Source organism: Microchirus variegatus, assembly GCF_963457635.1.
Source record: "Microchirus variegatus genome assembly, chromosome: 6".
Classification (NCBI taxonomy): domain Eukaryota; kingdom Metazoa; phylum Chordata; class Actinopteri; order Pleuronectiformes; family Soleidae; genus Microchirus; species Microchirus variegatus.
The window spans coordinates 23398998-23412612 of record NC_139807.1 but is presented as its reverse complement, the minus strand read 5'-3'; the positions used below and the strand labels follow the sequence as shown (position 1 = coordinate 23412612).

The 13615-nt window shown below is 41.4% G+C and overlaps 1 protein-coding gene across 1 annotated transcript in view; it reads left to right on the top strand.

The window, feature by feature from the left end:
* The window catches only part of plch2a (phospholipase C, eta 2a), a gene marked incomplete at its 3' end in the record, with an annotated part of 183410 nt that overhangs the window by 29404 nt on the left and 140391 nt on the right, over positions 1 to 13615 (top strand). The gene's annotated exons all lie outside the window — the stretch shown is intronic.

The window sequence follows — 13615 nt, the reverse complement described above, 5'->3', positions numbered from 1 at the left end:
AGAATAGAAGCACACAACAGGATATTTAAAACATGGCTCACTGTTCACATGGAACACTATCATGTCCATTCGTGATTTTTTTATTCATAAAATGCAGAATTTTGAATATAAATACCTAAAGTTCTGATAACTCTTGATCTGTGGGAGCTTTTGAAAGTAGGGACTCAGATGTGTCTGCCAGTCGATGGTCTTTACTATCACTCTGCCATCTGCCGTTCCAACAAGCTGCGGAATGTTGAGGCGACTTTCAGGAGAGCTGTGTTCCACTACCTGTTGACAGCAAGAACCACAATGAAAATAATTATTTAACTTTTCCCCCCAAAAAAAGAAATTTTACACATTACATATTGCAGTCTATATAAGCATTTGGCTATTGTATAGAAATCAATTTTTACACATACCAAGAGCCTTAGCCGACCTCATGTATTAACGCCACACCGAGGCCTTGGACACATGGGTTGGCAGCAACTTCACATGCCAATCCTTATGCCCAGGATTCTGAAAAAAAAAAAAAATACTTGTTTCAGATCATGGTTCATGTTAACAGGCATTTAATCACTGAATCAGTATAGATTGATCATTAGTATTGCTTGAATTATGTGTGAATGCCACACCTTTATGTGCATGAATTGCACGTGTAATTAACACGTTCATCACACATTGTGTTAATCATGTGTGATTCATGCATGCAAAGGTGTGGCATTCACACATCATTCAATGCAATGTTAGGTTTCGAACACGGGAGTTTCGTCTCAAAGCATTTGAATTGGGTTAGGTGAACTGAACCTGCGGGTGTACAAAATCTCAAAGAGGGCCGTGACATGCTCCTCTTACGACTTATAATACGCTCATCTGACCGAACAAAAGTTTCGATGTGCGCATCATTCTCATTGTAATAATACAGTACCGAGCTAGCGAGCTAATAACAATGTAGCCAAACGGCGTTATGAAACGCACAGTGGATTATTAAAAGACAGCGTCCCTATGTGCGTCTGTATGTGACTTTGAATGAACACTAACATAACATAGATTAACAACGTTAATGAAAACTCACCCAATAAGAAACTGAAAGGTATTCCGGCAGACTTCAGTGTCTACGATCAGATAAGAGGTCCGGGCGTGCTTCCTTTTCGTCGCAGTTTTACGTCTGTTCGCCTCCAAAAGTCCAATTAGATAGGAGATCACGTCATCATCTCAGACAACTACCGTGTGTGTCCTGCTCTCTTTCAGCCGCTGAATAATCCATCTGTTTGTTGTTTTTGTGACGATGAAGTCTGCTAACACGTTAGCATAAAGATCGCTAGCTTAAAATGCTAACAGTCCACACACAGCAGTCTCTGTGCTTTCTCTGTCCTTGTGAAGAAGCTGCTCAGTCACAGCTGACTTATTGTCCTGTTCTCTTTGCCTTCCTTTGTCAAACAAAGCTTTGATGATGACTGCTTTGATGATAATCACGCTTTAATTTCGCACTGCACACACACACACTGCACACACACACACACACTGCACACATACGCTGGAAAGTTCCAGACACTCTCTCTCCCCTCCTCGCTCTCTCCTCCTCTCCTGCATATTAATTAGCCATGTGTATTCTCTGTGATCGTCAGCTGATTGGCTGAAAAAGCAACAAAAGCTCTGGAATGTGAGATCGCCACACCCAAACTAGGAGCGATTCACAGTGATAAAACGACCTTAATTCAAACACAAAGTTTATGGTTTTAAGACCCACAATACTGTGATTTGAAGCATGTAGTGGCTTCTTCAAAACTTCAACTTTTGTAATTTTGAAAAAAACGGAAATCTCTAATTTTGAAAAAAAAAAACATGTTCCCGCTTGGTCCGTGGCGGGTCACATATAGGATGATATAGCGGAATCTAATGTATCGAAAAATGATTTTGGAATGAAGGTCGGAACTGATTGGAAAGCATACAAAAATTTAGGGAGAATATTCATTTTGATGGAATTAATTCGGCCGACCAAGGACATAGAAAGGGGTGACCACTGCGCCAGGCACCGTCTAGTGTGATTTAGCAGGGTAAGAAAGTTTTCTTTGAAAAGACACTTGTGTTTCTTCGTAACTGTAATACCCAAATAAGTGAATTTGTCTTCTACAAACCTTCAAAGGATAGATGGAGTAGTCTGATGCCTGCGTCCCCTAACTGACAGGAAACAGTACAGACTTGCTCAGATTTAATCTGTATCCCGAAAACTGGCTAAAATCGTTCATTAGAGATAACATGGCAGGTAAAGAGATATCGGGACGCGAAATAAAACCCAACAAGTCATCTGCATATAGAGCCACTTTATGTTCTACTCCATTCCTCCATATACCAGAAATATTCTCAAAACTGCGGATTGCTATCGCCAACGGTTCTATGGCCAGGTCAAATAACAGAGGGCTAAGAGGACACCCCTGTCGGCTTCCTCGATGGAGGTTAAAGGGTTGTGACAGCTGGGAGTTCGTAAGGACCGAAGCAGTGGGGCTTGAATATAGCAATTTTATCCAAGTGACAAAATTCAGACCGAAGCCTAATTTCTTTAAGGTCTCAAATAGGTATGCCCACTCTATCCGGTAAAACGCTTTCGCCGCGTCTAAAGAAAGGACACATTCAGGAGTTTCAACCGGAGGGGTGATATAAAATGTCAAATAACCGACGTATGTTGAAATAGGAGTAGCGATGTTTGACAAAACCAGTTTGGTCTTCAGAAATAACGGATGGTAAAACGTTCTCCAACCTTCGGGCCAAAATTTTAGCCAGAATTTTAACATCAACGTTTAATAAAGAAATTGGCCTATATGAAGAACACTCAGTCGGGTCCTTGTCTTTCTTTGCAATAAGGGTGATACACGCTTCACAAAATGATGCCGGGAGCTTACCCTGCTTGAAGGAGTCAAGCATCATAGAATTCTGTGGGAAACCCGTCCGGTCCCGGGGATTTCCCTGACTGAAGCGAGGAAATGGCTGCGTCTATCTCCTCTTTTGTTATGGGTTCGTCTAGCCTCATCTTGCTGTCGTGGGAGAGAGTAAGAATGTTAAGCTGATTCAGAAAGTTATTCATTGATGTAAAATTATTCGAGAAGTCAGAGGTGTAGAGTTGTGAGTAGTAACTCCTGAATGTGTCATTAATCCTTGCATGGTCAGAGGTAGCCTTACCATCCTCCATTTTGATACTCGTAATATGACCCTTTGCTTTGAGTCCTCTCAGCTGATTAGCTAACAACTTAGAAGATTTTTCACTGTGGATGTAAAACAAGCTGTTACTCCTTGAAAGTTGGCGTTCAACGAGATAGGTTGAAGATAAGTCAAATTTGGTTTGAAGCTCCACACGCATTTTATTTAAGTCAGGGTCCTTGACTTGGGCATATTGGTCATCTATTTCCTTAATCTGATCAGCTAATTTTAGTCGTTCACGGTGGGCCTTTTTCTTCATATTTGCAGTGTAGGACATAATTTGCCCTCTAACGTATGCTTTAAAAGCATTCCAAACTACTAGGCTGGACGTATCGGCAGAGATATTAGTCTGAAAGAATAAGGATATATGGTCCTTCATGAAGTTTACAAAGTCATTATCTGACAGGAGAGTTGAATTTAAGCGCCAGTGTTTTTTAACTTGAGGGAGGTCAGGCAATGCGAAAGCTAGCACAACAGGAGCATGATCCGATATCACTATGCCCTGATAAGCGCAGGAGCGCGCCAATGGTATCAGTTCGTTACCAATGAAAAAGTAGTCAATCCTAGTGAAGGTATGGTGAACGTGGGAGAAGAACGAATACTCTCTCTTATTTGGATGGAGGGAACGCCAAACATCAGACACCAAAATCTGATAAAAAGGACTGAATGAATGAAGCATACCCACTAATTGAGACAGGGTTGAGTGAAGACCGGTCGAGCACTGGATCCAACCAACAATTGAAATCCCCACCAAGTATTAGAGAATATGAGCTCAAATCCGGGAGAGAAGAACAAAATCATTCCAGGAAACCCACATCGTCTACGTTTGGAGCATAGACATTAGCAAGCACCATCATTGTATTGTATAATTTCCCTGTGACAATGACAAAACGACCATTAGTATCTAGGGGTGTCACGGTATGAAAATTGAACCTCACGGTTATTGTGACCAAAATTATCGCGGTTTTCAGTATTATCGCGGTATTTTTTTAAAAAGTGTGTGAATATGTTCAGAAAGCATTGATAGTCCTAAAAGCCATGCATTTTTAATATGCTGGCGGTGGGCGCTGCAGCTGTACTATCATGTTAACATTATTGACACAGTATTGTGGGTCTTAAAACCATAAACCTTGTGTTTGAATTAAGGTTGTTTTATCGCTGTGTGTCAATCCTAGTTTGGGTGTGACGATCTCACATTCTAGAGCTTTTGTTGCTTTTTCAGCCAATCAGCTGACTATCACGGAGAATACACATGGCTAATTAACATGCATGCAGAGAGAGCGAGAGAAAGGGGAGAGATAGTGCCTTAATTGAACAAATAAACAAATAATTGTCTGTGGCTGAACATCTTCACAATGAAAAAGAAAGCACAGAGACTGCTGGTGTGTGGACTGTTAGCATTTTAATCTAGCGATCTTTATGCTAACGTGTTAGCAGACTTCATCGTCACAAAAACAACAAACAGAAGATTATTCAGTGGCTGAAAGAGAGGAGGACAGACACGGTAGTTGTCTGAGATGATGAGGTGACGTCAGCACCTCGCTATACTGTTATGGGTGAGTTTTCATATACGTATATGTCCTGAGGGCTGTCGTCTCCTCCTTCGGCCATGATTCCAGCTTAGATTAAGGTTTGAACATCGGGTTGTAGCCGGCTACAGAGTGCGCCGGTGCCTACAGAGTGCGCCTACACCGCGGGCGCGGTTATTCACTGGGATAATAATTTTTTTTGAAATGAAGACGGTAATTATTATCGTCAAAAATTTTATCGGGGTTTACCGTTACACCGTTAACCATGACATCTTTATTAGTATCTGATATAACATTGTGATGCACAAAGGGGATGCTTTGATCGACAAGGATTGAAACCCCCCTGGCCTTTGCCTGGAAAGAGGAATGGAAGTGCTGCCCCGCCCACCGCGACATCAGGCGAGTGTTATCAGAACCGCAAATGTGTGTCTCTTGTAAAAAAAACAATTGCCGGTTTGAATTGCTTTATATTTGAAAATACTCTCCTCCTTTTAACAGGATGATTCAAACCCTTGACATTCCAACTAACAAAGTTCAATCATCTACTCAATGTCTACAACTGAACATGCATAATTATTAGTGTAGAAGAAAACAAAACTCCAGGAAAATAAAGGACATAATAAAACCAGGAATGATCAGTACATGGCTTGTGTAGGTTAATGAACCAGTACTGGCATAGGAAAACCCCCCCCCCCCACCACAAAACAAGACAGCTGCCAGAGAACGTAGCAGCAAGCTCTTCAAAACTCTCATTATTTACCCCTCAAAAATCTTCCGGTCACTTACCCCCCCTATCTTCAGCTCCTTATTGTAAAGGGTTAAAATGCACTTAACACTCCTAGGACCATATATGAACTATTCCACAAACACAAATAGGGATGCACCGATTGCCATTTTTGGGGCCGATTCCGATTACCGATTTTTCAAGAAGTATGACCTGCAGATACCGATTTTAGCCGATTCCGATTTAAATTTTTTAAACCACTTTTCAGCATACAGAAAGATATATATTTTTGCATCTTTTCTCCTTAATAGAACATTTTAACATAGAAATACAATCAGTTCACATCCAATATCCAACTAAAAATACAAAACGAATCACTATAAAATAGAAGTATATATAAAATACAAAAAACAATTGTCATGATACATTTGAACATGCTACCATGGAACATAATAACTTAAAGTGTGACTTTTTGAACAGATTACCACTATAAAATAGAACTAAACAATGCTGTGGAATATTCACACACACCTTAAAAGGTGCAGTGTTATGGAACCATGTTGTTCACATCCAATATCCAACTAAAAATACAACAATTAATCACTACCTGTATGTGTAGTTTATTTAAGCTTAAACATATTTTACAACATAGTACCTACACACAAATAAGTAAATGACCTCACTCTCTCTCTCTCTCGCTCGCTTGCTTTCTCTCTCTCTCTCTCTCTCTCTCTCGCTCTCTCTCTCTCTCCCCCGCCCCGTGCCAACAATGCCTCGCGCTCTCTGCAAATGCTGATCAAAAGTTTTGTGCAAGTGATTTAAGGTCCTGACTCTTGTCTTAAATATGCCAGGCTTCGTTCAGTGATTGAAACAAATATATAAACATTAATGAAATGTTTACATGCAGAGCGCTCACTCGCAAAGCAGACAGCAGCGGCGCAGCACCGCCACAGCGCTGCGGGTGCGCGGATGTTGTGTAATCAAATACACCGGTACGGCCGTATATTAAAAATCATATCATAACGGAAAAAAAACGTATTCAGTGTGAACTGGTATATACTACATGTGCGTGTACGTGTGTTGCTGATGCTGCGCGATGCGGGTGCATTTTGATCGGCTTATTAAAATCGGAATATTCTGTCTGATCGGCCGGTCACGTGAAAATCGTCCGGTTCCGATCACTGGCCGATTAATCTGTGCATCCCTAAACACAAACATATTAGTGATCCAAATTTTTTTTCAAAATCTCTTATGAACCGTTAGCATTATAAAGTTATATAGCAGAACAAGAAATAAATATGCTGCTTCAAGAGATTAACATAGACTGGCAGTATTCCCCCAGCCGCATGTAGCAGTTCACTTATACTCGCATGACAATCGTATACGATGGTGTCCAAAGTGAATATAGCATGTAAGCAAATACAGCCAGGCATAGACATCTAACAGTCATTTACGGTGGAAGAGATGAAGGCAGGCCATCGATATATTTCCGTGCCTCGCCGGTCAAGCGTAGCCACTTCTTGTCCCTGTCGGGAAGTGTAATGCGGAGCCACGCGGGATAAAGGAGAGATGGTTTGAGCCCTCGGTTGTAGAGATCCGCCATGACCTCTCTGTACTCGGCTCGCTGGTTTTAAACTTCGGGGCTATAATCTTCGACAACTCGGACTTGCTGGCTGCGGTAATCCAGCTTCCCTCTGCGGCGGGCCTTGCGGATCAGAAGATCCTTGACCTGGTAGCGGTGGAGACGGAGAATGACGGGGCGCGGTCACTGACCGGGGGCCGGTTTTGGTGCTAGCGAGCGATGAGCCCTGTCAATCTCCGGAGAAGTAGGGAGAGTTCCTTCCCAAAAACCTCACACAGCAACTCGGAGAAAAAAGCTGTAGGTCGCCCACCTTCAAGAGACTCCGCCAGGCCAAGGATGCAAATGTTTTGCCTTCTGCTACGGCCCTCCAAATAGATAACTTTAGCCGTTAGCTTGGCGTTACTTTCCTGCAGGCTAGAGCAGACATTTTCTAGCACACCGACACGCTGACTCGTGTCCTCCGCGGCGAGCTCGAGAGACGAAAGGCGCTGGCCATGCTCGTCAACTGTGGAGCGAACCTCGTCAAATTTGCTTACCAGCTGGTTGAAAGACGTTCTAAAGTCATCGGCTAGCGACCGCCTGTGCTGTTCAAGTAGCTCAGAGATAGCCTCCATGGTCGAGCTCGGGGCTTGGTCGTCCTTTTTCCCCGACTTGCCGCTGTGCGAAGTCATTATGAAGCAGAAGTGTGTTAAATGAAAGTTAATAGCTCAGTATAAGTTGTACATTTTACTAAATAAAGGAGTGGATAAGTGGGAAAAGAAGCAGAAGAGGCAGGAGCGCTCGCGCGTTGCGTCTACTCCGGAAGTCCTCAGAAAAAAGAAATATTTAACTTCCCTTAGGTTTCCTAAGCACTGTCGGCTATATGTGTCCAGCCATGGCAAAAGCGTTCACAAGTCTACTTCGGGACATTTGAAGTTATTTACAGATTCCGAAAGTGTGATTTCTAAGCTTTCCAACAATGTCAAACACATGTCCATCTGATCATTTTTGAAGAAGATGTGGCCATTTGAATGTAGACACTCCTCAAACTGCTTTAGGGAGAAATTTAGCCTGAAAGATTTTGACCTACTTGACGAGCCAGGCCAATAGCTGCTCATTTGCATCACATTAACATGGTCACAACCCCCCACCCAGTCTAGCTGTCAGTGACATCTGATGTCTGTTAGACCACAGGACAGAAACAGTGTAGCAGTTTGAAAAAAAAAGGAATGAATGTAGTTCATGTCAATGTAGTGTTATTTGCTGCAAGTACTAAAGTGGACTGATAAGAATCAGAATTTACTTTATTGATCCCCAGAGGGAAATTCTTCTGTTACAAAAAGCACTTGAATAAAAATGAGAAACAAGAAAGGTGAAAGATAGATACATACTTCAAATATCAAATAAAATATATCTAAGTGTGTGAAGGAGAGTTCAATATTTTCCAGACCATGGACTCTATTATCATCTTCAATACCAGTTCCTCCCCCACAATGTGACTGTACCCACTCTGTCCATCACAGTTGATATGCGGGCTAAATGGTGACATCACAAGCTCACCCTCTTCTGCTTCCTCTTCTGTGCTGTAACCTTTGGTGCTGGGCATGTGAAGTCTTTTGCCTCATCAGAACAGAAAGGCCTGATTTTTTCAAAAAGATACGTCTGCCTGTCCATGGTCAGTCCAGGTGGGGCCAGGACGGGAAGACTGTCAACAGGGGGCAGAAATCCTGGGTTGCGCAGTAGCTGAAACTCTATAGGCTCTGCGTCACTGTGAGTTTGAGCAAGCACCACACCTGGTCTGTTGGCATCAAAGCTGTGACAGAATAGAAGCACACAACAGGATATTTAAAACATGGCTCGCTGTTCACATGGAACACTATTATGTCCATTCGTGATTTTTTTATTCATAAAATGCAGAATTTTGAATATAAATACCTAAAGTTCTGATAACTCTTGATCTGTGGGAGCTTTTGAAAGTAGGGACTCAGATGTGTCTGCCAGTCGATGGTCTTTACTATCACTCTGCCATCTGCCGTTCCAACAAGCTGCGGTATATTGAGGCGACTTTCAGGAGAGCTGTGTTCCACTACCTGTTGACAGCAAGAACCACAATGAAAATAATTATTTTACTTTTCCAAAAAAATCACATTTTACACATTACATATTGCAGTCTATATAAGCATTTGGCTATTGTATAGAAATCAATTTATACACATATCAAGAGCCTTAGCCGACCTCATGTATAGACGCCACACTGAGGCCTTGGACACATGGGTTGGCAGCAACTTCACATGCCAATCCTTATGCCCAGGATTCTGAAAAAAAAAAAATACATGGTTCATGTTAACAGGCATTTAATAACTGAATCAGTATAGATTGATCAGTAGTATTGCTTGAATTATGTGTGAATGCCACACCTTTATGTGCATGAATAGACGATGAAGTCTGCTAACAAGTTAGCATAAAGATCGCTAGCTTAAAATGCTAACAGTCCACACACAGCCGTCTCTGTTTAATTTCACACTGCACACACACACTGCACAAATAAGCGCTGGACATTCGACACACTCTCTCCCCCTCCCTCTCACTCTCGCTCTCTCTGAGTGAGAGCTGCATATTAATTAGCCATGTGTATTCTCTGTGATCGTCAGCTGATTGGCTGAAAAAGCAACAAAAGCTCTGGAATGTGAGATCGCCACACCCAAACTAGGAGTGATTCACAGCGATAAAACAACCTTAATTCAAACACAAAGTTTATGGTTTCAAGACCCACAGTACTGTGATTTGAAGCAGGTAGTGGCTTCTTCAAAACTTCAACTTGTGTAATTTTGAAAAAAACGGAAATCCCTAATTTTGAAAAAAAAAAAAGTTTTCCTGTTTTACTCGTTTTGCGCTTGGCCGACTTGTTCCCGCTTGGTCCGTGACGGGTCACATATAACATGAGCAAGCACATTCTCCCCTTTGTCGACTGGCAGGGGGGAGTGTAAGCAGAGCGTGGCCTCCTTCTTTGACTCTTCAGCCTTGAGCTTATTGTGTTTAACGCACTTATAAATCAGAGTGTTCCATGTCTCTGCTCTGGTGAAATCTAAAATGCATGCAAAGTGACAAAGACCAACATAGGGCTAATGATTACTAATTGTTAACAATCAGATAATCACTTTCCTTTAACTATCAGTAACACAAGCACAGCCTCTCTGTCTCCATAGTCAATTGTGGATGTGGAAAGCAATAGCAGCAGATAACTGTGATAGATGCTGTGTGTGCACTGCAGCTCATCTGACAGGAGGAGGATGAGCCACTTCTACAGCTGTGTGCCATCCTGAACTGAGAGGCCTGCTGAGGCCTACCCAATTTTGACAGCAGCTCATTTCATGGATTACTGCCCCTCTTTGGCTGAAAGAGAGCAGATGCTTAGATCTGTTACAGCCAGTGGCATCAGGCGCTAAAATTAGCCAGCAGCGACAGAAATTACCAGTCACTTTAAATCAATAATCAATAAATGGCTGCTGTGCATTTGTGCCACTGGCACATTGAGTCCGAGCTGTTAAGTCATTAACCTCTTCTTCCCTGGTGCCCCCGATCACAGTCACACGCGGTGACAAACTTAAAAAAAAAAACAGACATGCTGCATACCCACAGAAAGGTCAGAAACTTGGCTAAAAGCTAATAAAAACATTCTTGTTCCCCAAAACACAGTTAAACAGGGATGAATCAAACCAGCAGGAGTGGAAAACACAGTTACCACACACACATTGAAAAGCGGCATCGGAGCATCAGCGTGATTATGTAAACAAACAAAAAAAATCGTGAGAATCCACAGATTCCAATGGTACCATTTGAATACTTTGTGTACTCTCCGACCAAGATTCACAGATCCAGCCAAAAATAAGAGCAAAACAACAACTCACTTTCAAGAAATACAACCAGAAATGTTGTCTTACATTTGCTGTTTATTAAAAAGAAAGACAATAACTACACTACCCAGCAGGCTTTAGCGACTATTCCCGGTCTGTTTGGTCATTCCAGAGTGACATTAGATCGTTCTGAATAGAGAAGAACGAATGTCTGCACAAATGTGTCATATGCATTTATGTCCTTTTGACTCGCTAATGAAGTGATTCACACACATTTGGAGACCGGGGCCTGATTTTACCGGTTTAGAGGTTTTAAAACGACCTGTCAATCACCCTAATTGACCAAGGTAAGCCAGAGCTATGGCGCTGCGTAACTGAAGACGCTACAAAGCCACACAGTTATTATAACGCACCGCACAGGAAGCATCAATTTACAGCAAGTTATCATATAATTTTTTTTGGTCAAAACTCTTTTTAGATCTGTAGTGACATGTAAATAAAATTAAATGGGTTTTTAATAATTTGGTACCTAAGAAATCTCAAATGGCACAGGTGGTGCCAAGCTGTGCCAAAAGTGAGAACGCCCAGACATCTCTTTAATAAAACCTCTGTTATTTCACTCTGCTTCATTTCAGCAGCATCAGACTTTGCACAGCTCATGTCCACATGTTGTTATATGACCTCCATGTGTTTTTAAGCTCCTACTGCATATTTTAAAGGTGATATTTGATTTAAAATATCTATTTTAAAGGTGATATTTGCTTTTAAAATGCATTTTTTTAGGCGAGAGAAAAAAATCCTTCATTTATGCTGTGTTTTATGTACATTTACTCTGATACAGTGGCATCTACAGTGAAACTTACACCTCTGGTGGAATCTCACAAGTGTTATCTTCATTTTGATGCGAAGATAATCCACATGGAGCTTGTAACTGCAGTGGTTTACTCTATTTAGTTTGGGCATGTCATTTTCAAGCAGGGACTCCAAAAAGGGGGTCCGGGAAGAAGTGGTTAAGTTCTCCTTGGAATAAAGACTCGGGGTGTCGATAAGGTACAAGTGGATATCGGGCCACTGCAGATGGGGCCACTTCGTCTCGTTATTAATCCGCTCACCGGCACCTAAACCATATGGGTCATCAATAGGGCTGTAATGATACACAAACTCACGATTCGATTTGTATCACGATTTTTGAACCACGGTTTGATACATTTCACGATTTTTTTAAATTAAAAAAATGTTTATTTAAACATTTACTTGTATAACAACTTAATGTTAGATTTAATAACAAATATTTTGGAACACTGTGAACAGATTTGAACATAAATAAATAACCAAAGATTTCTCTCTTTTCTGTAACAAAATAATACTGTTGGAAAATACCAGGTAAGTGATCAATCAGATTGGGATTTGTCCCCAAAGCATGCTGGGAAGTGTAGTTCTTCATGAGAAGCAGTTTTACTCCGGTGGAAGTAACTTGTTTTGATAAACAGCAAAGGTAAGACAACATTTCCGCTTGTATTTCTTCAAAGTCAGTTGTTTTGCTCTTATTTTGGGACCGGATCCGTGAATCTTGATCGTAGAGTGAGAAAAATGGTACAGCTGGAATCTGTAGGTTCTCCGCTGTCCAGTCGACACATTTTTTTGTTTACATAAGCACGCTGACGCTCCGGTGCCGCTTTTCAATGTGTGCGCTGGAACGGTTTCTTTCGCTCCTGCTGGTTTGATCTGTCTGTGTTTTGACTGTGTTTCGTGAACATAAGAATGGTTTATATGAGCATTTAGCTGAGTTTCTGACCTTTCTGTCGGTATCCAGCATGGCTGTGTTTGTTGAAGTTAGATATGGTTTTATGACGCTTTTGTAGCTGCATCTGATGCGGTACAAAAGCCAGGGGGCAACCATGAAGAAGAGGTTAAAGGGACTTTAAATGCAGCATGATTACTCACACAGCAGACATGTTGAATATCATTGTGATACACTGAACTGCCAACCCTATTTCGAAATGTGCATGCTGGTGCTAATTCCCTACGTCCTGAGGATGTGACAGGCAGCTGATAATTGATAGTATGGCCACATGGGGTGCAGCCGCATGATCCCAGGGGTTTGTCCCTGTTCAAACCAGACCTGACCAGACGAGCAGCATATCATTAGATTTGTACGGAGGAAATATCTGATTCTCCCCAGAAAACTTTGCAATGTCATAGGCTCATCTTTCAATGTCGCTGTTCAGGAAAGCAAGACTAATAAATGGCAAAAATGAAAAAAATCATTTTAACATTCTAACAACATATGTTCACAAATCTATCACTTCAAACATGCAAGCCTTCCATGTTTTTCACATGCAAATATGAAATGCAATGTCATTGTCAGCACACATTCTAATGGTTATATGAGTACCTGTTACAAGCAATAAAATGGCTGTGGGGCTGCAGCTTATTTTCATCATCTATTGATTATTTCCTCCATGTTTTCACAGAAAATTGTTAAAAATGATCATCTCGATCAAATTGTTTTCATCCCCAATAGATGAATCAATTTTCACTTGTGAGGCCTTAAAATATCACTCAGTAGAATTCAGTTAATGAAGGGAAAATTTGCATCTACTGCAACTGGTTAGAAAAAAAAAAAAATCACTCAAAAACATCAGTCTAATCTGTGCAAATGCTTGTAGTCACTGGAACCCCTTTATTACTAAATCACCTCAATATAATCTCATCTAAAAAGCAGCTCCTGGTTTTGCTGATTCTCATTGTTGTTCTAGCATAGTTTACTATT